Source organism: Lissotriton helveticus, chromosome 12, assembly GCF_964261635.1.
Source record: "Lissotriton helveticus chromosome 12, aLisHel1.1, whole genome shotgun sequence".
Classification (NCBI taxonomy): domain Eukaryota; kingdom Metazoa; phylum Chordata; class Amphibia; order Caudata; family Salamandridae; genus Lissotriton; species Lissotriton helveticus.
The window spans coordinates 695,941,225-695,964,040 of NC_136073.1; positions in this window are offsets into that span (position 1 = coordinate 695,941,225).

Genomic DNA, 22,816 nt, shown 5'->3' on the forward strand with positions numbered 1-22,816 from the left:
AGAGGGAGAAGACATGTTACTTTACTTAAACGCGGTTAAAACTAACCAGAGCCTCAGCATCACAAAATGGATGCTGCTGCCACACACACGAGTCTGGCCTCCTGCTGCTGACCGAAACTCCGGCAGGGGAGGCCTGTACAAAAGGTTTCCTGTCACAGGGAGGTGTTACACCACCCCATACAGTAGATAGTGGATTAAGGCAGGGAGGGCTGAGTGAAACTAGACACTGCCTGGGGCACACAAGGTGTCCCATGCATAGCCCAGTTCAAACCGGCGCTGGGGCACTCCAGCCCCAGCTCTGGCGTGAAACTGGACAAAGGGAAAGGGGTGTAACCACCCCCTTCCTGGGTCCCACCCATAGGAGGGATCTAGCAGGTAATCCAGCCCCTTGATTTGGAATAAAGGTAGGAGCTGTGTCCATAGACTCTAGATAATCCTGACTGAAACTTTGAAACGAAACTCTGGACCCTTCGACATCCCACTCGACGTGGAAGACTGAAGAATCTCCCTTGTGGTCAAGGAGTGACCACCCTGTGCAAGCAGGCACCATCAAGCGCCCAACGGTTTGCTTTGTTGCAGCTCCCGCCGGAGCTCGAGCGACAGAGATCGACAAGAACCGGATTCCCAGACATCCAACAGCCCGATCTACAGCCACAGCAAAGCTGAGACCCGTGGAGGCGACGTGAGACGTGGGACCGGCCATCTTGGAAAGCCTGCGAAGTGCTTCCCGTGCAGCTCCCGAGGCACCCTCGAAGCTGTGCATTGGGGACTGAGAAGCCCCAGCCCCGAGCAGCTTTTGCACCGAAGAACACCTCTCCACACTCACCGAGTGCTGCGTGGGGCCCTTTTGCATTTTTCTGCTCGACGCGTCTGTCCGGTCACTTGCCCGTTGGCTAGTGGCCTCTGTGACGATGAACCTTTGAATTTACACCGCTGGTCTGGTTGCTCCAGACTGGCCCTTGCTCCCCTGAAAAGGAGCAGCCCATCAGATCTTTTTTTTTTTTTTAAATCTTTTTATTGACAATTTTTCCAATATATACACATCCTCCTCCCTCCCACCCCCCCTGCCCAAGACCAATAACATACGAAAAGACTTATTACAATCATAAATCTGAAGTTAATACATTAAAGTTCATTAAGACATATTCGGAGACAACAGCAAAAAAAAAAAAAAATAGATTGCAACCTGTGTATATCTCTGAATCCACTGCAAAAGCGGTGCCCAGATCTGCATACCCTTTCTTCTTTTGTTAGATCCTTTATTTTTATAGATTGCGACCTCAAGGCTGCAAGTCGCAAGCAACCTAGCCCTCCAATGTTGGAAGGTAGGTGGATTAGGATCGAGCCAAGCTGTGGCTGAGTCGGAGGATTGCCATGGCCACAAAGATCAACCCCTGCATGTTTTTCTGCCGCTCACAGTTTGCTACCCCCAAAATAATTTCCTCGGTTGTTACATCCACTCTTATTTGGCACACTTCGGATAAGAATTCAGATATATCTTTGACAAGAATATTAAGCGTTTTACATGTTGCAAACATATGTATAATATCGGCCCCTAATAATGCACAACGTGGGCATGTAGTTCCCTTCCCTATCGCCCATTTGGCGATTTACTCAGGCGTGTAATATAGGCAAAAAAATGTTTTATAACATTGTGCCTGTAATTTAATCGACATTAGCGATGTTTGGGCTAATTCATAGGCGCGATGGGGGATAGTAGGCTGAACTCCCAACTTGCTGTTTGTCCATATCATCTGGGAAAGCTAAGTTCAGGGTTTCACAATTTCCCCGATCTTGGGTGTGTTTTTTTTACAGAGATTATCAATCAGTTGATTATTCTGGAAATTGCACTGCCCGCCATTTTTCTTTGTTAAAAAATCTCTAACCTGCAGAAACTTAAAAAAATCCCTGTGGCTAATAATATATTCTACATGTAGATCCCCAAACATCTTGAAGCCCCCTGGTGCATAAAAACAGCCCAACTGTACTACTCCGGCCGAAACCCATCTATTGATACAGCTATCCTGAAAATTTTCAGGTAGATCATTATTACTGCTCACTGGAGTATAGTATGAGTATCGCCCAAACCCCAAGAGCCTACGAAGATTGCTCCACACTTTATACACCCCGGCAATAGTTTTAAACTTAACTTTCTTAAAATAGCTATCATTTACATGCCGCCAAAAGCGACCAGTACATTCTTCTCCTAGTATAATTTCTAGTGGTGTTGGAATCACTTGCCCGGTGCAATCGTGAGAGATCATTTTTGCACAATATTTTAAGACGGTGGCCCAATAGTAAAGTTTAAAATTAGGCAGAGATAATCCTCCTCTTTCCTTTGGTAGCATAATCCATTTTAGTGCCCGTCTGGGTTTCTTATAACCCCAAATAAAACTTGAGAACATAGAATCTATAGTTTTAAATATTTGGGGAGAAAACTCAAGACAAATAGTTCGGAAGAAATATAAAAAACGGGGCAAAAAAATCATCTTAATCACATTACAACGACCACCAATAGTCAGGTGTAAATTATTCAATCGGATCAACTCCTTCTTAGTACGTGATATCAGTGGGGGTCATGTTATTATCAACAATATTTTCAATTTTGGCATTTATTTTAACGCATAGATATACGGCCTCCACAGTCACTTTTGAATCTCTCATCGTAATTTTGTTATTAAGAACAATCTTGGTTTTGTTAGAGTTCAATTTATAGCCAGAGACTAACCCAAACCGATACGCCTCTTCCTCTATCACAGGCATGGCTAAATTGGGATCTCTAGTAATCAGCGCGATATCATCGGCATATGCTAAGATTTTAGTATTATGAGTTCGTATTTGAATCAGTGGTATTGATTCAAGGTTATCCAGCCATCGGATGAATGGGTCAATATATATCGCGAAAAGAAGAGGGGAGCAAGGGCACCCCTGCCTAGTCCCCCTCGAAATCGCAAAATTCTCTGATAAAAGCCCATTAACCAATACCCTGGCGCATGGTTTATTGTATACCTTTGGGTAGCCTTAATGAATCTGTTGGTGATTCCACAATGAGGCATTGCAGCCCATAAAAATCTCCAGGAGACCCTATCAAACGCCTTCTCTGAATCCAGCAGGATAAGCGCCATAGGGTCTCCTGTTGACGCCGTATAATCAAATAGAGGGATTACCCATTGTATATGGTCAGCTGTTGACCTTCCTGGTATAAACCCATGCTGATAATGTGATACTACTTTATTTATTTTTGGTGCAAGTCTAGCTGCTAAAAGTTTCGAGTAAATTTTGGAATCCCCGTCGATCAATGTAATAGGACAGTAAGATCCTAAATCGAGAGGGCTTTTATTTTTTTTTAGAAACACCACAATATTAGCTTCTGACCATGAGGCCGGTGGAGTCTCCCCCTGAAATATATGAATAAAGAGTTCTACCATCATCATTTTTAATTGATCAGCAAATTTCTTATAGAACTCTGTAGGGATCCCGTCCAGTCCTGCCGCTTTTCCACTAGATAGCGAATTTAAAGAGTGAAGGATCTCTTCCCAAGTAGGTAGATCATCCAGTATATCCTGGTCTTTCTTCTCAAATCTAGTCCCTAGTATTGCATTTAAATATAAATTAGGGTCCCCCCAGCCCCACAGTAGGTTCTATGTATAGATCTTGATAAAATCTCTGGAACGATGCCCTTACTTCAGATGGTTCCGATCTTAGGCCTAGTCTAGGATCCTGAATTTCCTTTATAATGCTAGTTTATGTCTCCTCTCTTATACGTACTGCCAGCTGATGTCCAACCTGTTCACTTAGCTCATATACCTTCTCTTTATATATCGATGTTTTAATGATAGCTTTTTCCACTAATATTTCTGATATAAGATTCCTAGCTACGGCTACCTGAGTCAGGATGTTAACTATCGCCTGGCCCTGTTGTGTTGCTATAAACAAATCCTTCTCAATTTTACTCAGATTTTCTTGTAGTGCTGCCATATGGAGTTTCCCTTCCCTATTTGACCTAAGTGAAAATTGCAATGTCTCGCCCCTTATGCCTGTCTTCAGGGCGTTCCAAACAATCGCAATAGACACACTGCCCAGATTGTCCTCAATAAATCCCGGGATCCACCCCCTCATGTGTTGACAATACTTTTCATTCTTCAGTAGTGCCCTCTTGAATGTCCAGTTCATAGATGGGCGGCTATTCTGGGTGCATATTAAGTTTAAAATTAGTGGATTATGGTCCGACACAGCACAGAGATTTCAATGAGTTCGACATTAAAATATAGTCTAACCGTGCATGTCGGGAATGAGGATGTGAAAAAAATGTGAATCCAGGATCTCCATTATGATTATATTGCCACCCATCTATTAGGCCATGTACAATGCACATATCTTTTAGTGCTTGGAAGACTCTTGGTTTTCTACCGTGATATTTGAATTCAGGACCGAGTGTCCAATCCCCTGGAAGATGTAAATTAAGATCCCCACAAATGATCAGGGGTAGGGGCCAATGTGTTAGCTCGTTGGATATGTCAGTCAGCATCTCTGGTTCATCGGAGACGCTCCCATAGATGGTGCAGAGTGTCAGTTTATTTAGCCCATTATTATACAGACATTCAGTGATTGCCCATCTACCGAATCTATCAGACAACACCCTATTGAATTGGAGCCCCCCCTTTTGCTAAGATCGCCACCCGCTTAGTTTGGATGCCTTGTGTTGAAGCAATAATATGTTTATACTCCAGTGATTTAAGCAAATATTGCTGAGATCCTTCAATATGTGTCTCTTGCATACAGACAATATTTGCTTCCATTGATTTCAGCCCTACTGCAACCTTCTGCCTTTTTTTAATATCATTGAGGCCGCAGATGTTAAGTGAAACAACTTTTATCTTAGCCATGTTATTATTAGGACTTTTTCGGGATTGCCTAATGTCCTGATCATTGTGTCTTTGTCTGTATGCCCCATAGCGAAGTCTTTTCCACCCTTCCTGTACTCGAAATCCCTTGGTCTTGTGCCCCCCCTTCTCCCTCAACCCCTCCCTTAGCCCCCCCTCCCCCTTACCATCCTATAAGGCTTCCTGGGTCCCCGGATACCCAGGTGTGGGCGTCTGTGTAGTCAGAGCGTCTCAGCGCACCCCGTGGGCAGGCCCTTTATGCTTTGGTTGTGTTGGACGGGTGGAGTCAATGATGTAATTAGACATTTACCCTGAGCCTTTATACGAAAACAAATATTTGTACTATATTTTAGTTCATATGCTTTCAAAGTTTCCCCCTCCCCGACCCCTTCTGATTACTCCCCAAGCTTTTATGTTCATAGTCAAGTTACTGATTTGCACTGGTTTTTTTTTGGTTTTTTTGTTGTTTTTTTGTTATTATTTTCCTGAATTCCCTTTCCCAGTCTCTGAGATTTCTCTTAGGTAAGCTTCGGCTTGGATTTCACTTAAGAAGCTTCTCGTTGATCCCTTGTATACTATTTTCAATCTGGCCGGATTTTGAAGGAAGACGGTTGCTCCAATTTTTTCAAAGGGCGTGAATAATTGTCTCATTCTCCACCTTCTCTTAACAGTGGCGTGGGCAAAGTCTGGTCTGGCGAAGAACATAACGTCTTTGTATTCCTTCTGCTTTGTGGGCCTTGCCAGATCATAGATGGCTTCTCTTAGAAGGAAGTTCCCAAAGTGGACCAACATAGCCCGAGGATGTTGACGAGGCTTTTGGGTGTGTTTGGGTAGTGTCAAAGGGAATCGATGAACACGCTGGATTTCTCTATCCATATCCCAGGTGCCAAGTTCCGGGAAGGCTGATTTTAGTACATTGATTAATGAGCCCCTTGGGTCATTCCCCTCAAAGCCTTCGGGAATTCCAAGGAGCCTCCGATTATTTCTTCTTGATCTGTTTTCGTGATCTTCAACTTTCATCATGAGGTCCTTTATAATTCCATCATGCTCATTCTCCTGTTTTTGCAGCTTAATTACATTGGTTTCCAAATTTTCTGCACGTGCTTCTACTGAGGCCATTCTATCCGAGATCTCAGTGCAGATATTGCCCACTTTTTTAATTGCCCCTTGTAGTTTCTCAATGGCAACATGATTCCTTTGGGTATCTTTTTTGATGTCCTTATGGAAATTTTTAAAGGAGCTCAGCACTTCGCTCAGCAAAGGCTCGACAGTCGTTCCTGAGCTATGTCCGTTTCCAGTTTGCTTTTGACTTCTTCCTTCTGCCTCATCTAGGCTGCGCTGATGAACATGCTCTGTTTCTTCCGGCAATTTTGAGTTCGGGCTTTTTCGTATAGGTTTAAGTCTTGTTATGGCACAGTCAGTGTTGCTGCCGGGATCTGTGGTCTCATCATTTATTAAGTTACATCTTCTTCTTTTGTCTCTTGCCCTCTGTTTTTCCCATTTTTTCCTTGAGTTCGTGACTTGACAGGTTTCACTAAATTTTCTGGATTCATTGGAGTCTAAGATCTCTGAAGTTGCGACTTCTGGTATTTGTTCATCATTTGTTTCACTTGTTTCACTTGTTTCGCTTGAGGTGGACATCCCTGTTTCATATATGCCCGAACCCGAGTCCGATTCCTCATAAAGCACGTTATTACCCAACTGTGGCGTTGACCCTGGGGAAAATGTTTGCACACGGGGTGAGGAAGAGATTTGCCCTTGAGCCTTTTTTTCCCCTCGACAGTGATTTGATCCAAAGACGCACCAGAGTCTCCCCCACAAGTACCACTCGCATTGTCTGCTTGGTTGCTCTGTTGTTTTTCGATTAATGTAGAATTGCTCGGTCCTTCCTTGGATAGCGGACTAAAAATATTAGAAATCCTAGGCTGAGAAGAAGCTGGGAGTCCAGTGTTTTTTGCAGCGGCTTTCGGGGTTTTTATTGTTTGCAGCCTCTGAGCTTTTTTAGCCATTAATTCCAGGTTGGGTTTGTCCTCTGTATCCCTCCCCTTCTCTTTCTCTTTCTCTTTCTGTTTCTGTTTCAGCTTTTCCTTCTCCCTGTCCTTTTCTTTTTTGTTTTGTTATTCTTGTCTCTCTCGTTACATACAACTTTCTCCACGTTATTCTCCATAATATTCTCCTTGGCTTTAGATCCTCTGGTTTCAGGTCGTCTTTGTATGTCCTTGGTCTTCTGCGGGGTAGGACTTTTTACGCTTTGTATGCTTTTTAAGTCTTCCCGGCTCCCCAGGTCTTCTGGGCTCTCTGTTCTCTCTGGGTTTACCAGGGTCTGTGCCTGCATCTGTGTCTCATGCATATCCAAAAACGCCGGAACTCCCTCCTCTCCTCTTTCTTGAATAAGCAGTGATGGGCTTTGGCCTGCTTGCGCCCCTATTCGTTACTTCCAGCCATATCCTGCATTTGCATTTGTATTGGTGCTAACAATCGCACCTGACCTCTGTAGCTGATTTTGACCCTTTGATTTTCTGAAGGGATCTGATGCCCCTCCTATTGAGCTTTTGTTTGATTTTTTGTTTACTAGTACTTTTAACGCTGGCCAGGCCCTTTTTTTAGACACAGTAAATGATCTGCGACGATTTTCAAAGGAGCCTAGATCGTGAGGACCAATAGTGTTCCAGTTTATATTGGTTGCGTGGATTTTTAGTCCTAATTCAATCGTGATCACAAGTTTGGGGGGGATATCTGGGTCTAATAGTGAACCCAGCCTCCTCCGCTCCTCTGCTTTCACCTCTGTTCCCGTATCTGTACACTGTTGTCGCTTATTTGACTTCTTCTTCTTCGTTTGTTTCTTTTTGCTTCGCATTCGCTACCCCTTGTTTTCTTGTTTTCTTCTCCTCCGGCTTCTCTCCGCTGGGGTGATTAGCTATTGGCCCTGTGCCTGCACCGCTGCTGCTGCGTCTCCTTGGCAACGAAGCACGCGCAATGTTTTAAGGCCTGTGCTTGCAAGTCAGCAGATGACGGGAGATGATGGCGGACGACGGGAGAAGGGAGAAGAGAGAAGGCGGATGCCAGACAAGGCGAGGCGATATGGCGATATGGCGCCAGAGCAGCGAGCGCCAGGAGCAAGAACAAGGCGGGCGGGGAGTAGAATAAGGGTAATAAGGTAAATCAAGTATCTCAAACTCCAAGATCGCACGGCGCTGAATATTCAGTTTCACTTTTCACTATTCACTGTACACTGCCTCCCAGCCTCACTCTCTTCAGACGTCCTTGAGACTTAGCATGGAGCTCCCCATAAGCAGGTTACGCAGGATTTCTGGCAAGGGGGAAAAGTAAACTATCTCCAGGCGATGTGCATTCACACTCTGCGCTCTATACTCTGTAATCAGTGACAGCCACCACCATCCGCCTTATTAGCGCAGTTCAGTACTCACAGTTCGGAGGCTTGTCGGCTTATCAGAGGGTATTCATGGTTACGCACTTCTGCAATACCTCATTCTCATGTAGCGACTGTTGTAGTTGTAGCTATTATGCCTGCTGCTGCTGTCGTTCAATCCTTTAGCAGCACCTCTCAGGCATAAGTTACTGAGGCCTTCTCTAATCCCTTATCTCCTTGCCTCTTTTCCTCTTTTACTCCAGCTCTCTCGCCCGCCGCGTTTATAGTCTTTTACAATCCTTGTTCTTCTCTTTTTCTCTTTTTGTCACGATCACAATCCCATTCTTTATCCTTGCCTTTGTCTTCCTCTCCTCCTCCTCTCAGTTTTTTCAAGATTTCCTGGTTCTCTAATTTTTCTGTTTTCAGTTCAGCTCAGTTGAGATTCAGCTTAAATCAGTTTAAATCGGCCAAAACAGTGCAGCACAGTGCAGCACAGCATATCTCTTCGCATACCTCACGCTTGGTTGGATCTAGATAAAAAAGACCGAGACCCACGGAGCGATGCTGCTGCGACCTCTCACTCCGACGCCCATCAGATCTTGCTGATCTGAACCAGAAGCCATCTTCGATTCCTGCGTGGGTTGCATTTGCCAAGGCCTGTTGACTCCAATCCGGAAGCCGACACCGCCGACAGCGAGGACAGTCCGTGTCCGACTCCTGGTCATCCTCGATGCCCCCGGGTCCACGTGGCAGCGGAGACAAGCTTCTCGACATCTACTTGATTGCGTCCAACATCGACTAGTTCCATCCTGGTCACTGGCTAGTGACCCAGACTCTGTCCCCTCTGCTTTCAGGTACTCTACATCTACGATCCACCCTTGGATCCAACCGGACTCTTCTCTCCTGGCCGCCTGCAGCATCTTCATCTCCAGGCTTCATAGAACTCCACGAAGAAACCCGACGCACTTTGACACCTATGCACTAGCTTCCTGCGGGTGAGGTAACGCAAGTTTTTCGGTGCTCCTGTAGTGGTTTACACATCTAGTGTCCTAGTTTTAAGTGGCTAAGTTCTAGTCCAGTCGGAAGGCTCCTAAATCTGCAACTTTGTAACTTTTACGCGCCATTGACTTTGCATTGGTGCACGCGTATGCTTTAGACACTGCACCCGCATCCTGTGGTCCGCTCCCGTCCTAACTTCAGTTAGTCCAGTGTAGCCCCAGTGATTCTCAAGGCCCTAGGCCTTACCATTGTTCGTGACGTGGTTCTTATACCACTATTTTAGTATATGGTTTAAGTGGCCACCGGGCCTATTCATAATTGTGCAACTTTTGTATGTTTAACTGTGCTTTTGTTTACACGCTTGTGCCTCTGTCCTCATAAAGAGTACAGAGGATTATTCTAGTAATAAATACATATATTTTTATAATATATAACTTGTGTGGTGTCCTTTCATTTGGTATTAAAGGGATTGCATATGGTAAAACAGCTGGCTTCACATGCCCTCTTGAGTTAAGCCTAAGACTGCTTAGGTCCATGCTACCCCTAGGATAGCTTGTCTATAAGGTTGACTTACAACCACTCACCATAAGGATTGTTTGGACTGGTACAAGGTGCTCACTAGAATAGTGAACATCATACACCAGGCCAACTTCTCACACCTGGCATGACCATTTTCGTAATTTATACTCTGAGACTAATAGCCGAAATGCGGAAGCCCAACCCGCTCAACCCACATTAACCCTCGAAGAAGGCGTCTGCGACCTATTTACACTAAAAGTCGTCGAGTCAGCCATAAGAAAGATAGTGCCCGCCAAAGCCCTAGGACCTGATGGCCTACCAGGGGATCTGTTCCTCGCTGACCGGGACAATTGGGCCGAGTACGTTCTCCTCCTTATCAATTCCATCTATGGAGAATGCCCAGTCCCATATTCATGGAAGGGAGCTGAGGTAGTCCCTATCTATAAAAAGGGGGCCAGAGAGGACCCTTCCAACTACAGGCCAATCAGCCTTATAGATGCAATGCAGAAGTTATTTGGCTGGGTCATATTGCAGAGGATCCAACTGTGGGCTGAGGAGGAGGACATTCTTTCACAATACCAGGCAGGCTTTCGGACCAATACAGGAATGGTGGACCAGGTCTTTAGGCTTCTTATGATCCGTTGGAAGATGGTGGTACTTGGTAAGGGCAGTCTTTATGTCGCCTTTATCGATCTGAAGAGTGCCTTTGACCTGGTCCACAGGGATAAGCTATGGCATACATTGAAAGGCATGGGCATCCCTCCAATGATCTTTAACCTTCTTATAAGGCTACACAAGGGTAACTACACGCAGATCAGGTGGGGATCCCAAGGACAGCTTACTGACAGGATCCCAGTAAACAGGGGAGTACGCCAGGGTTGCGTGATGGCACCCACCCTGTTCTCGTTATATGTGAACGGGGTGGTTACATTTCTGCAATAAGCACCAGCAGATGCCCCGACCCTGGCAGGCAATAAGGTGCCGACTCTCCTGTTTGCTGACGACACACTGCTGATCTCGAAGACCCCGGTAGGCCTCCAGAAGCTTTTGAATAGGTTCCAAGTTTTTTGCAATACTTGGGGACTAGTCATAAATACATCTAAAAAAAGTTCATAACTCTTAACCCCCACAAATCTTTTAAGAATAACATCACTCTAGATGGAACCTGTCTCGAGAGAGTCAAGACCTTTGACTACCTCGGGTTACGCCTTTCTGATAAAGTCCAATGGAAATTTCATCGGGATAAATGCTCTTGAACCAAAAATGGACGGCTGGGGCGTTGAGCAAAGAACATCGCTCGTCATATAGTAGACCTATTGCCCCAGCACTCATTCTGTATGGAGCTAAGGCAGTCAGCTCGGCCCTTTATGGTGCGGAATTATGTGGCTTTGAAAATCTCGATGACCTTGGTAGATCAGAAAATAAGTTCTTTAGCGACCTCATTATGTTGCCACAGGGAACCCCCTGAACCCCCTTGTTATACGATCTGGGTAGGCGCCATATTAAAGATTTGGCCAAACTTCACCCCCTGTTGTACTGGGCACGCCTTAGGCGTACTCCAGAACTTACCAACTATGCTGAAGCCTTCACTGAAGTAATGGGATTGGACACTGGCAAAAACATAAAATGGATCTGAAATGTTAAGGCACTGCTGATAACCCTGGGACTCTCAAGAGTAATGGGACTCCCAAATCCCGCCGAGCAAAGTAGAGCTGAAACGTACTTATTGGGATTGGATAGATGCCAGAGATCTCAGCAACCCAAATTCAGGAAGGCTTACAGAGGAGTTCTTACAACATAAACCATCTAGAGCCCTCAAACCATATCTGGATGTGATCCAGACCCCAAGGGACAGGGCTCTATATACTCAATTCAGATTTGGCACAATCCCAGTCGCCGAATTCACTGTGAAGTATCGCCCCCTCAACCAGACCGCCAAAGAATGTCCGTCTTGTGGGAACCCTAAAGAGAGTATTACACATTTTATGTTTGCCTGCCCTGCTTATGCTAGTGCTAGGTCTTGTTGGCTTGCGCCAATTTGTAAGCAACTAGGCACTATCAACCATCGAGTTGCCCTACGTATTCTCAGAACAGACCCGAGAACTTTATACGTTTGCGATGTAGCCAAGTTTTTGGGACAAGCCTGGTTAATAAGACTTAGGGCTATACGAAGGGCCTCCCAAAACTGATATAGTGTTTAAGAGTACGAACATTGCACAGTTGAAGTTTGTAATGCTACACTTTGATCTGGATAATGAATATTTTACATTTTAAATCTAATTGCCTTTTATTGTCTTAAACTGTTCTTAACCAAAATGATTTTTTATAACATTGTCAAAAGCTGTACATTTTATTGAACAAAGGAGAACTGTGCTGCAAGTTTTTATCCATTATGACCTGATGAACTATCTTTTACCTTGAAACCTTCTTGTATTGCTTTTATGATATTTTTATCGAAATAAAGCTTGACTGACTGAATAGTAATTTTTACCCCAACGCTATCCAACACTTTCCCTACTGTTGCACTCACTGGAGTTGGAATAGTAATTTTTACCCCTACACTATCCAACACTTACCCTACTGTTGCCCTAAAAGTATTATGCGTTGTAATGGTATGCGTTGTAATGGAATTCGTTGTAATGGTAGTTTTTAAAAATGCATTGTAATGGCATGCGTTGTAAACTCATGCAATGTAATGGTAGTTGCGATGTAAAAATTGTGTTATAAAAGCATGCGTTGTAAATGTTTGCATTGTAACGTCATATATTTGAGCAGGACAGCCCCTAACCTGGTGGGACTAGCAGTCACTACTTAGCTGGCTAAGTGGGCCTTGTCCAGTCATGCTGGTCTCACCAGCAATGCTTTTTGATTTCCTGGAATATCTTATGATGTTCTTTGATCCATTTTCATGGAGCATCCTCCTTGGAGGTCACAGAGAGATTCAGTTAGTGTAGGCAAATCTTGCATACAATGTTCACAGTATGTGACCATACCTAAGACGGTTCAGACTTCAGTTATGGTCTTAGTGGCATCAGCTGACTTAACATCCAGGACTTTCTTTAGGTCCATAGCCACCATAGAAGCCATAAAATAATACCCAAAAAGTAAATGTCTTGCTTGAGGAATTCACAAATGGTTTTCTGCAGGACCATAATGTTTTCCTTGATTCAGGTGAGGACAGTTCTTAAATGACTGCTAAGTTCCTCTGTAGTGGTTGCATAGAGGAGGATGTTGTTACTTTCGTTTAGCACTCTGAGGAGTATAGACAGAATCTCCATGATGCAATGCTGATAAACCTCTTTGGCACTGGAGATTCTGAAGTAAAACCATCAATATCGACTACGCCCCATATGGGTTAAGAAGGTTGTGCTACATCTGGAAGCTTTGTGGAACTTAAACAGATGATACCCTTACCGTAAATCTATTGTAGAAAAACTGCTTAACTCATTGACTCCCACTGCAATATTATCCATGGCTGGAGTGAGGTGATGCTCTTGTTTGATGACTTTATACGGTAACTTCATATCCACACTGATTCTTACTTCTCCACGTTGCTTGGGTTTGCTTGTTATCACAAAGGATGAGACCCATGGAGGGGATGTCTTCCACCTTTTCAAGGATGCTGGTAGTTTTGAGCATGTTGAGTTCTTGCTTCAACTGAGACCTCATGTTGAAAGGGGTTCAACAGTGTAAGAGAGCTACTGGTTGTATTGACTGGTTGATGTGTAGCTTCATATTCTTCCCTTGTAGACGCCCAGTCCCTTCAAAGACGGTGGCAAATTTGTGTGGCATTCTTAACACTGTGCATTTTTGTATCCGAAAAGCAAAGATGATCAAATGCAGCGATTCTGCAACCTTGCAGCTAACCAGCATGTTATTGTCTGTTGTTGTGATAAAAACTGGCCTATTATGGACTGCCCTTCATAGGATATTTTGGTGTGGAACGTGCTGGTAATTTTGAAAGGAGTCTTGCTGCCACAGGCAAATACTTAGGGGTCGATTCCGATTCGGGAAACGAATCCGTACGACGTATTCATCACCGTTTCCGTACGAATCGTACGAATCCGTCCAAATCGCGTAGTACGATCCGTTGCAAGAAAATACGTCCGAATCCTTGCGAACCGTACGAATATGAAGGGTAAATCAGTACGACATCGACCCGCACAGTGAATCGTACGATTCGTAAAAATGCCGTACGACCTGCCAAGTACGATCCGGACCTGGGAATAAGTACGCGATTCGTACGGTAAACGGCGCGTATGAGCAATTCGTATGAAGGGCAACACTATCACATACGTACCGTACCCCTAAAATCAAGGGGTGTACACACGGAGTGTACGCACCGTACACCTACGACCTTGGGGTGTACGAATCGTACCCCTACGGTCCGTACACCTACGATCATGGGGTGTACGCATGGGGACATACGCACCGTACCCCTGAAATCAAGGGGTGTACGCACCGTACCCCGATGCACCGTACCCCTGCAATCATTGGGTGTACGCACCGTACCCGGGGGGGTCCGTTTCATATGCATTTCGAGGCGAAATCTGCTTTTACGAACGTTTTCAGCTCCTGTAGAAAAAGAGTCGTAAGGAGGTTGTCGATACGATTCGTACTTGCTGGGTCGGAAAATGCAGCTTCGATCCATACGGACATCGCGTACTGCGCGTTCCGAATGCGATTCGTATGGATTAGTGAGTTGTATGGTCTTCGGTACAATTCGTACCTAGAACTGCTTTGGGTACACATTGTGCTACATCGTACGTACGGGTAAGGTTCTGCATACGATTCGTACGGGAAAAAAGCTCCGTATGACTATTCGGAGGGCCTTTTACCGAATCGGAATCAGCCCCTTAGTGTTAGTCACCTTAAGTTTTGGGTGGGTACGCAGGCATATGCCATCGCTCTACATGACATCACGCACACAGTGGCACCTGTGTTTGAGTGTACAGGCAGGAATGGCTGTGCAGCAAATGGGTGACGCTTCATTCATCATAGAAGGAGAGCACTGCCACCGCTATCCCACTAGTAGGACTCCAGAGAGAACTTCTTGAAGACTCACTGTATCTGGCCACCTCCTCTCTCCCACCAATAGCTGGAGACATGGCATCCCAGCCCCACATGGAAGCAGGTCATAGATTATGTTTTTACCTCATGCTGTGCAAGCAACCTATCAATGCATACTGTGGAAGGCAAGCGTGTAGACTGACAATTGATCGTGTAATGAGGTAATGTGGAAATCAGAAATGGGTAATTTGGTAGATATTTGGAATTAAAACATTTAAATGGTGTTACAGTGTGGCAATGTGCCATTTGGTATGGCAATGGGGCAATGTGAAAAAATCTATTTGCAGTTTCTTTCTTTTTACAATAATTTGTTGGTAGTGACAATTTGCATCGGAATTACAATATTTGTTTTTGTAGAAAATCACAGAAAATGTCACTTTCCACCAGGTGGCCAAAAACATCTGCTTTGTAGACAAATTCTGAAAACTGGTATCAGGTGCTGTTACTGGTACCATTTTAGATTGGTGTTGGAATATGACTAACACCGTGTGGCGCCTTACCCCAGCTAATATAGCAGCAGAAATAGGCTCCAGCCCTTGAAGGTGGGGCCAATCTGTGCGTTCTCTCTCTTTGGTAATATAAAACCTGCGGGACTGTGAAACTGAATAGCTCCTGCACACTTCTTTCTGGACTGATTAGTTATGTTTCAAATGTGCATACTCTGCACTACGATGCGGAAGGAGTGGGTGGAGGAGTGGTAATAGGTCAACATTCAGCAAGATGGCCCAGCAAGTTAAGACTTCTAGTTTTATTTATTTATTTATTTATTTGTTTCGGATAAAATGCCATAAAAGAATCACAACACAATTCATTATAAAATACATCAGGTCACAATTTTGAATTACATTTGGAGCAGATAATACATTTATAATATAAAAAAATCCCAATAAAACTATCTCTGGACTCAATAAAATACCAATAGCCCTATTAACGCTTGATAAAACACATTTGGTCATACAAACTCGTCTCTTTGGCATTACAGTTTTAGGCCTTTTTTCCTGCGCATGAAATAGATCGAATACAGAAATCGGCTAACACTGAATACTATTGTTTGGGTTGTGTCTGTTTTGATTATTCTTAGTGCCTGGTTACAAGATCTTATTCCTAGATGTACACATAGAGGCTTGATCCATTTTCTTCTGGCCAGTGCCTAAGCTGTGCAGAAGAAAAGGATATGAGGTTCATCTTCCTTCTGGTTGCCCTCACACATGTTGCAGGTTTCGTCTGCCACTGGTGCTAAACCATTGGTCCCCCTAGACCAGCGCGCCAAGGTTGTTTTGGTCAAAAGGTTTCCATATCTTAATTTCATAAAAAGGGTTTTGGCAAGTGGAGGCTCAATTTCGTAAAGGAAGGCCTCAAAAAAAGGCTCATCCTTGAAACTCAGAAAGTTGGTCACTAGGGTCCCAGCATTATTCACATTTGTTATTAGGTTAGATACAAAACTCCAAAAAGCCCTTTTTACAACCAATTTTGAGTTCGGCGGTAAACCTTCCGGATTCTCCCAAAAGTGATTTAAACCTATTTTGGTGAACCACATTTTAACATGTTTTAGCCATGGAATGGTGTTCAGTTTGTCCAACCCCAATATCTCTTTTAGACCTTCCCTATAATCATACAATTCAGGTATCTGCCAAAGCCTTACCCATAGCATTAGTGGCCGGACAATGGTGTAGTGGTCAGTCCTTTTAACATTTAGATCCAGCTCGAGTGGCTTCTAGTTTTACCTGCAGGTCAGAAGTTTGAATCAGCCTTTCATCCGTTCATCCTTTCAAGGTTGATAACCAGAGCACTCTGTGAGTAATTATAGAATATGTTATTTAATTTGCAAAAAAACCAATTTACTGTTATTGTAGTAATGCTTCATGTGCCAATAACTCTTATTTATTTGAAGTTTTTGAGAAGTGCTCTTACAATTGTCCTTTCTCACATTCTCCATGTATCCAAGGCTGACATTCAGTTCTCCAGTGTGCAGCATTGAAGTAACAATTACCATGCAGCACTGTACCCTGCCTTCTCATCACCCCTCTTGTCACATGTGGTTTTTCTGAGTCCCCAGATAGATCATGCAGTCTGTGTGTTCTCCTTATTACTGCCGATCACCGGTGTATTCAACTGTGTAGCCTTGGACCGTGTCATGTATGTGCAAGTAACTTGCATGATCGAGGTAACTATTAGCGGCTATACTACGTGTCTCTTGGACCTCTTTCAAGTGCGTGCCATCTTTTTTCCCCAGCACCCCTCCCCCACCCGGGGCGGCAATCTGAGGGATAGCCCTGGGCGCCACAAGCTCTAGCTACGCCACTGAATGTACCTCTAACTTATTTTGAACATAGCCTTTATTTTCAAAGAAAAAGGCAAGGTGTTAGTTTGCAGACTGATTAGCCTAGAAGGCTGCATATAGAACAACACTCATTACAGAACAAACGGCACTGTGCCTTTAAGACCTCCAGGACCTCCGGGCTCCCAGCATGCCCCACAGGTGACAGTTAGGTCAGGTCTTTTTTGACGGCGTATTACATTGTATAAATAACATGAGGAACAGACATTCTGTTATAGACATGGTATTAGTCCGAGGAGGAGGGAGGGTTGCTTATGACTTTGATGAGTATACCCCTGGACAAGAATTAGGATTACAGGTAAGTAATTTATCCTTCTCTTCCAGGGGATACTCATCAATAGTCATAAGCACTGAATAGAGTAGCAAGCCCATCCCTGAACCCTGCGGACGAATACCTGGATATCAACATATTTTGAACCATTTGTTATCCAAATTCATTTCTCTAGGATGTTTGCCCAAACTGAGCATCCGCCTGAGTATCAGAATCTAAGCAGTAATGGCGGGCAAAGGTGGCAACTGAGTGCAATGTGGCTGCTTTGCATATCTCTTGGATAGGTACATTTTTAACAGAGCCGTAGTAGCGGCTTTAACTGTTCGAACTAATTAAGACTCAAACAAAGACACAACCCTTACAATCAAACAACGCAACAAGCGACACCCCACACTGTGAAGCCTTCTCTGCTATCTTTAAGCTAAAGACCGACAACATAAGAAACAACCTCTTCATGGATTTAAGCCGATTCCCCAACCACACCAGAATGTCTAACATTCAACCTAAAAACAAGGCCTCCTGGCTGTACTTCGACACCTACTCGGAAGAAGCAATACACAAACTACTCTGCACCTTGAAGCCCTCTAATCACCTCACAGACCCCCTACCCGCTAATGCAGTAAAAGACTTCATCCCCTTGCTCCTCCCTCTTTGGATCAAAATCATCAACTGCTCCCTTCAACAAGGTCTCATCCCAGACTCCCTCAAGGTGGGGCAAGTCATACCTATACTCAAGAAACCCACAGCTGACCCGTCTGACCTGAACAATTACCGGCCCATCACCAATATCCCCACCCTGGCCAAACTGCTGGAGAAATGTGTCCAACTCCAACTAACAAAACACATTGACCTATTTGACCTCCTCAACCCTCACCAATCAGGCTTCCGAGCGAAACATAGCACGGAAACAGCTATGACACACATAATTGATGACGCCCTCCAAATCCTTGACCGCAATGAGTCCTGCCTCCTCATCCTTCTTGACCTCTCTTCAGCATTTGACACGGTCAAACATGAGAACTTATTGGAGCTGCTAAGCACTAGAATGGGTCTATCGGGAACTGTTCTCAAATGGTTTTCTTCCTTCCTTCATAACCGGTCGCAGAAGTTCAAGATCGACAATGTGCTATCTAAACCGGTGCCTGCAGATCTAGGTGTTCCACAAGGATCTTCCCTCTCCCCCACACTGTTCAACCTCGTCATGGAACCGCTCGCCACCTTGCTCCAAGCATCCAATGTTCAATTCCATATGTACGCCGATGACACACAACTTTACCTAAAGCTACAATCCCCGGAAGATATCAAACTTCTGAATTCCACACTTAGCAACACTCAATCTTGGTTGGCCGATAATCACCTCAAACTAAATGCGCTGAAAACTGAGTTCCTACTCATCTCACCCCGGCGAAAACTTCCACCACCCAAACTTGGCTCAATAACCTAACAGCACTCAATGTCCAACCTACTATCGTGGACTCAGCGAAATCGCTAGGCATCACAGTCGACGCCAAGCTCAACATGCAACAGCACATTAGCAAAGCCACAAAAGGGGCTAATTTTCAAATCAACACACTGAGGAAACTTAAACCCTTCCTCCCTGCCAAAGACTTCCAAACTGCTGTACAAGCTTTAGTCATCCCTCGCATAGACTACGGAATTGTGGCCCTCAGTGGACTCCCGCTTTCCACAACAGCACCCCTAAGAGCCTCCCTGAACGCTGCCGCGAGACTCATTACTGGCTCAAGAAAACATTCGCATATATCCCCAGACTTAAAATCTCTAAAATGGCTGCCTTTTGAAGCCAGAATACAGCTAAAAATTGCTTTTTTTTTCTTTATTTTGAACCTGATTCCAACAGACAGTATAAACAGAAAAAAGATGAAGTACAATAACTTATTACAAATACTATAAATACAATTGATACATCAATACTGAATAGCCATGACTATTAAAAGAAGCGGCATGCAGTTGTAAATCATAATATACATAACAAAAATACGTATATATCAAGTACATTATCTTAGATCACAGTTATGACACCAGTTTTCCAATTTGTTATTGGGTGCCATATTGAGTCACCACGTTTGTTTGCTCTAATTCCCCTTGTAGCATAAATAGCTGTCTCATAGCTAAAAACTGCTAAAATCGGGCTAACCACATGTGGAAGCTAGGGGGTTCAAGTTCTTTCCAACGAGATGACAAGATAATTCTAAGGACAGCCGGTCCAATAAATAGCAACTTTTCCTCTTGTTTTGAGAGTACTAACGAAGAGTCGTAACCAAACATAAACAAAGTATCAGATTCTGGGAGTTTACGCCCAAATATCACCAGCCAAAAATCACTAATCGCTATTTTAATATGATCAAGCTTTGGACAATTACTAAACATATGTATTAGTGTCGCTGGGCCCTGCGAGCATCTAGGACATAGATCATTTACCCTTTTACCCCAATCAAATAGTTTTGCAGGGGTATAGTAGAGGTTAAATACAGTTTTATACGTCTGAGCTTTAAGATTACTGGCCATAAACAAAGAATCACTTAGTTCCAACACTTTATAGATATCAACATTAGGATTACTAATTTTTCTTACCCAGTTTGCTTCAGTTTTCTCCAAATCATCTTGAATGTGAGTTAATAAAATGTCATACAGTAATCCTATTTTTATATTTGGTTTATTAACAGCTTCTATAATATCTACTCTTGTTAGACTTATGCCTGATCCTTTTGCTTTGAGATAAGCGTAAATTTGTACATATTTAATATAATCACCATTAGATAAATGATATTTATTCTTTAAATCTATAAACTTAGTTTCAAAATTATTTAACAAAAAATCCTTTATTCTGCAAATTCCCAGTCTTTGCCATTTCCTGGCTATAACATCATGGGAGAAACAATGGATGGTCCTCGGTTGCCATAGTGAAGTGTATCTATTAACTTTCGTAATTTTCATGTGTTTAACAATCCTAGCCCAAACCTTCCAAGCACTATTTACGATTTCAAATTTACATATCTTCCGAATATGTTTGGCTTCTGTTTGTTGTAAAAATAACCCATTAACATTTCTTCCGAGAACTAGATCATAAATTGATGGTGTTATATTGATGTCCACAATAGCTATCTCAGGACTATAGTTAAACATGGGTGACATTAGTTTAAAGAGTGCTGCCCAATGGTATAGACTTGTATTGGGAATGGCAAGCCCACCTCTATCTCTCGGTAATGATAATAGCTTATGGGATCTCCTGATCTTTCCTTGTTGCCATAAAAATTTACTCATCAGGGAGTCGAGTGTTTTTAAAGTTTTGGATTCTACTGCAAAGGGAATTGCTCGGAACAGATATAAGCATCTAGGCAGTACATTCATTTTGAGAAAGTTGCCTCTTCCAATGATTGATAAGTGTAAGCCATTAACCCGATCCAAATCTTTTTTAATTTTATCAATAAGAGGGTTGTAGTTAAGAGCATTTATTAGTTTAATATCAGGGCTAATAGTAACTCCCAAATAGGTAGCTCTATCAGCTCTTCTCTGATCGATATAATTAATATTATCGGTACATAATACAATTGTCTTCCCCCGGTTCAGAGAATACCCTGAGTAAATACCATATTCGAAAGTGAGGGACACTATTTCCTCCATAGCCTCAATCGGGTCAGATGTAATAACCGCAATATCATCGGCATATGCCAGAACTTTAGTTGCATACTGATTACAAATAATTGGGTTAATAGATTGACTCTCAAGAATTTTTAAAATTAATGGATTTATATATAATGCAAATAAAAGGGGTGAGCATGGGCACCCTTGTCTGGTGCCCCTTGTGATGTTAATGTAACCAGACTCCGTTCCTAACATCTGAAGTTTGGCTCTGGGAGATATATACATAGATTTAATGGCTTTAATAAATTTGGGGCCGAAATTGTTATGTGCCATAACTGCCCAAAGGAAGCTCCACGAGACACGATCGAAAGCCTTTTCGGCATCCAGCAGGATCATTGACATCCTACCCCCAGTGGCAGACATGGCATCGAAGAGGGCAATGGCCCTACATGTGTGATCGGTGGTTCCCTTACCAGGTACGAAGCCATGCTGCCAAGGGGAGACCAGTTGTTCAATAACCCTGCTGAGTCTCATGGCCATCACTTTGGCATATAATTTAGAGTCCAAATTTATCAGGGAAATAGGGCGATATGAAGTTAATTGCTCCGGGGGTTTACCTTTCTTAGGGAAGACAATTATATTTGTTTCTTTCCAAGAATGTGGTGATACTCCATTCCATTGTATTCCCAAAAAGAGATCAAGAAGCAGAGGAGATATTTGACGACTAAGTATCTTATATAGGTCTATTTGTATTTTATCAGGTCCCGCTGCTTTACCCGATGAAAGTGATAACAGAGCATTTTCCACTTCATGTAGGGTGATTTCGCTCTCTAAATCATCTCTAATAGTATCGTCTAAGATTTTTGATGCTTCATGATTGTGCAGAAGATTATCAAGAAAACAGAATATTTCTTTATCAGTGGATTTAGTTTCTTCAGTATAGAGTTTTTGATAATACTGTTGAAATTGATAGATGATATCAGGAGTGTCAGTATAAGTTCTACCACTGTCAGTTATCTGATTGATATAGCTAGATACATTCTTCTGTCTAGTGTGCAAAGCCAGTTGCCTACCAACTCTCTCCCCACTCTCGTAGACATCTTTCCTGTATGTTTTATAAGTTTGGGCCGCTCTTTCACTAAGACTTGCGTTCAGCTCTGCTTTTAACAATGATAGTTCATACATAGATTGTTTTGCGTCCAACCTTTGTGATATAATCAAGGTGTGATTTTCTTCTGCCTTAGCTAGGGCCGCAAGTTTCAAGTTATAGTTCATTGTATTTTGTTTTTTAGCCCTAGCTTGAAAACTTATAGTTTCCCCCCTAAGTGCAGATTTATAGCAGTCCCATACCACATTCTGTGCGGCGCTAAAGCGATTAATGTTAAAGAATTCCTCTGTCCAGTTACTAATATAGTTAATATAGTCCTTATTAGAGAGCAGTTTGCGATCAAAAGTCCATTGTCTAGTTTTATTAGTTGACATTTCTGTTTCCATTGTAAAGGCCAGGGCGTTATGGTCTGATATAATTTTGGGGTATTTATAGATGAAGGATCGCGTCGCTAAATCTCTAGTTGCGAATACATAATCTATACGAACATGCTTTTGGTGTGGATGCGAGAAATATGTGTATCCAGCATTCTGGGTATTCTGATTTTTTGCCTCCCATATATCAATCAATCCTAAGCTATTCACCAGTCTCCTAATTGCTTTATACGTTTTAGGTTTCCGGCCAGTATAGGTCTGTTGAATACCACTAATGTTAT